General features: G+C 48.6%; 1 long non-coding RNA gene across 1 annotated transcript; it reads left to right on the plus strand.

Moving 5' to 3' along the window:
* The first annotated feature begins 228 nt into the window (after positions 1-228).
* LOC123599377 lies at positions 229-3,393 on the plus strand. Its single transcript, XR_006713117.1, has 2 exons — positions 229-733; positions 3,324-3,393. It is a non-coding gene; the product is annotated as an uncharacterized LOC123599377 (long non-coding RNA).
* The last annotated feature ends 218 nt before the right edge of the window (positions 3,394-3,611 follow it).

Raw genomic sequence — 3,611 nt, forward strand, 5'->3', positions numbered from 1 at the left:
GAGGGAGCTTCAAGTTCTACGTGTAGAAAATTCCGGAGATATCCAGCGGCCTGACAAAAGCCGCAGAAGAATTTCCTGTCTCAGTCTGGTCTTTTCCGCTCCTCCGGAAGTAGCGCCTTGTTTTATTTAACATCATGATGTTTCTGCCACCCGCATCACCCTTCAACCGTCCCTCCACGACGGAAGCCTGTGGCACTCCGGCCGGGCAGTTGGCAAATGCCTGAAGCCCCACTCAGAGCAGCACTGGCCATCCACATTGAGAGATTTTAATCTTTCCACATAAATCACTCCCTCCGGCTCCTTAATCATAGGTGACACTCGCAGCGCCGGCATCTCGCGCTCTGGTTTCCCTGAAAGGTCTTGCAAGCTAAGCAGGGTGAAGCTGAGTCAGTAACTGAGATGAAAGACACAAGAACCACCCAGGAAATGCACACAAAAGGAGTCCACAGACAGCACATGTCTCTCTGAGCCTCTGCTTCTCACGGTCCGGAAGAGGGACTCCCCGGGTCTAAAACCCCGCTGTTTTCCGAGTGAGGAGCCGGCCCGCAACCCCCACGGCGCGCTGTGCTCACCGGTGGAAACCGGAAGGTACCCCAAAGCCAGGATCCCCCAAAGCCCCTTCAGCTTTCTATGCTCTGCGCCTGTGCTCCCAACTTCCTTTAAGAGGCACGTGATCAGAGTTTTGGCGGAACCAGTCGCGATGGAACTGGCAGGAGGACTTTCAATCCAGCTGGTAAGAATTTTGGGCGTCATCACGATTCCTGGGCCATAGCTGCTGGGAACGAGTCTGTGTTGCAGCACTTTATTATTCTGAGTTTAACCTTCTATAGCCCCATACTTCCTTATCTAGTAAACAGGCTTCTTGCCGATAAACTCTGATCCCTTGCATCTGATTGTGATGTTAAGATTCATGCAAGTCTGTGTATTTGCTTGATCTCCTGAAACGGGACATGAGAAAGGTCTCTAAAGTGCCAATTCTGATAATAACAAGGACCCTTTCCCTCAATGCCTATTTGGAACAGTCCCTCTTCTGAGCACTCTGTTCAGAATCACTAATTTCAGACTTCTCAACAACTCCACAGGGAGATGAGAAATTGACGCACAGAGCCCTTAAGGAACTTCCCTGAGGTCACACAGAGGGCAATAGGCGGTGCCGGGTGGTCTGACCTCAGAGCCCATGGGCACGTCTCCACTGTTCTACCTAGACTTTGCTGTTACTAAAGTTTCTTCCTCTTTTTTTTTTTTCAAACCGATTTTTTAAAGTTTACTTATTTTGAGAGAGAGAGTGCACCCAATTGGGAGAGGGGCAGAGAGCGAGAGGGAGAGAGAGTAATCCCAAGCGGGCTCTACGCTGCCAGCAGGAGCCTGACGCAGGGCTCGAACCCCCGAACCACGAGATCATTGCCCTGAGCCAAAATCAAGGGTCCGACGCTCAACCAACTGAGCAAGTAGTGGTGTCACCTAGAGTGGTTGCAGTGACGTTTGTGAGCGTAAAGCTGGTGGAGGGAGGAAGCGAAGAACGCTGACACAGAAAGGAAGTAGCGAGATCCAGGATGCGGACGGCGCTCAGCACGACTTAGCTCACTCAGGCGTCTCGACCATGCTAGGCTTCCCAACCGGTTCCATTGTCAGGATGAAGTTGAGCCTTCAGTTGAGGTCAGGCAGTGACTAATGCATGGATGTATAGCCAGGCAGCCTGATCCAGAAGCTGAGCTCCTAGTCACTAGGCCCCTGCCTTCACTCCACCGCCCACCCCCTCACCCCCAGGGGGGATCAACAGAGGGTAGAAAGACTCCCCAGCCAAGAAATGCCAGAGGTAACTGCAGAAGCAGGCCTCGGAAGCCGCAGGGAGGGGGTGGTGAGCACAAAAGTAGGGTCAGTCTCTGATGGGAAGACTGGAGCTTTTTTTCCCTCTGAGATAACAGGGCTGAAGTAAAGAAGGAGTGAGCACACAGGGCATCCTAGCAGGGAAGGAGAGGCTAGATCATGTCACATTGGTCTCATTTTCTCAGCGAATTGAAGCAAGGGTCTTCTGCCGAGGTCTGTCATCCTAGAGGGGTTGGTGGGAACTGCAGCCTAAGAGCCTGGCACCTGGGGACAGCAGTTGTGCTGGCCCCCTGCCGATGAATACAAGCAGCGCTCAGCAGCTCTGGGACCTCTTTCTGAGCTTACGGTGTCCTTGTATGAAACCATTCGCCCTGATGTTGTGATTTTCTCCTGCGATGTCCAGCAGTGGAATGAAAGAAAAGGACTGTGGTCTTTTCCTCAGTCTGGGGGGCTACTTATAAACTCACGAACGCCCAGACTGTTAACATTACCCAATTTCTTCTAAAAAGCAGAAGTTTGAGGGCTCGTAACCCCCACAGTGAAAGAGCAAGGCACGCTGAACCCAAGTATCGCCTGGTGGCTAATGGCATTCACACTGGCCTCAAACTTGACTTCACCTCCCATTGGTGCTCTGGGTCGCTGGTGACCTCGGGGAACTCACTTAGCCTCTCTCTGCCTCCTTTTTTGAATCTGTAAAATGGGAGTATTATGGAGCTTACTTTGTAAGGCTGTTGTAAGGATTCAATAATACATACAAAGCACTTAGGACAGTGTCTAAGACATAATAAGTGGTCGATAAATGTTCATTTTTATTAAGACTCAAACAAGGTCTTTACTGATTGTTCCAGTTGCTCAGTGTCCTCACTGATCAGCATTCATTACCAGAAGCACGGCATCTCGTGCATGTATGTGTATGCGCTAAATCACGCGAGAGACTGGAATCTCCCAGCCATGGGCAGTGTCTTTAAATTGTCCCGCTGTGCTGACTAGTTCTTGTTTTCAAATATGAGCAAAGCGGTGGCATAATGGGCCATGAGTTTGCTCCTAGGGAAAGTAGCCAACTGTTCCCTATTTAATGCCAATAAGACCTTGACCTTTCCTGCTTTCTGTGTCAGCCTTCCTCTCATAAAGCAAACCCAGACCACAAGTCTAGCCAGAGAGTCGATATTAAATTAAACTTAGAATTTTCAAAACATTGCCCCGGTCTTTCTCAACAATGACAATCCTTTTGAAGCATGAGCTTTTCCGTGTGGGCTCTCGAAGAGTTGCAGAATGGAGCTAGTGGTATTAATCCTTCTTCCAAATCTCTGTAGTCTATTGAGCGTCATTTCTTTTTATATTCTCTCAGGTGTGAGTGATACTGATTGCCTGGATGTGGGTTCTTATTCTGCCTAACAAAGAGATTTTCTTGAAAATGCGATCAGAATACAGATGCCTCATGCACTTAGACGGGTTAAATGGCTACATTCTAAACTTCCTAAGAATTTCTTTTGCAGGAAAGAGAAATGGTTTTTCTCCTTTTCTGGAAACTGGAAGTAATCAAATACAGAAGCTTAAGAAGCTTAATGACTAAGAATATCCATGGCATCTCTTTCTCCGAATTCTGACGTTGACTTGTGGTCTTTCAGCCATGTCCCTCATTATGGCACATGTTCATCTCTTCTTCCCCATTTGGGCAGGAATATCTTTTGCTTTTCCCACCATTCCTAGCAAGGTCTTACAAGCAGAGAAGTGACCCAATGAAAACTTTTCAATTGACCCAACAGACTTTTTGTTGAACTAAT

Source organism: Leopardus geoffroyi, chromosome C1, assembly GCF_018350155.1.
Source record: "Leopardus geoffroyi isolate Oge1 chromosome C1, O.geoffroyi_Oge1_pat1.0, whole genome shotgun sequence".
Lineage (NCBI taxonomy): Eukaryota > Metazoa > Chordata > Mammalia > Carnivora > Felidae > Leopardus > Leopardus geoffroyi.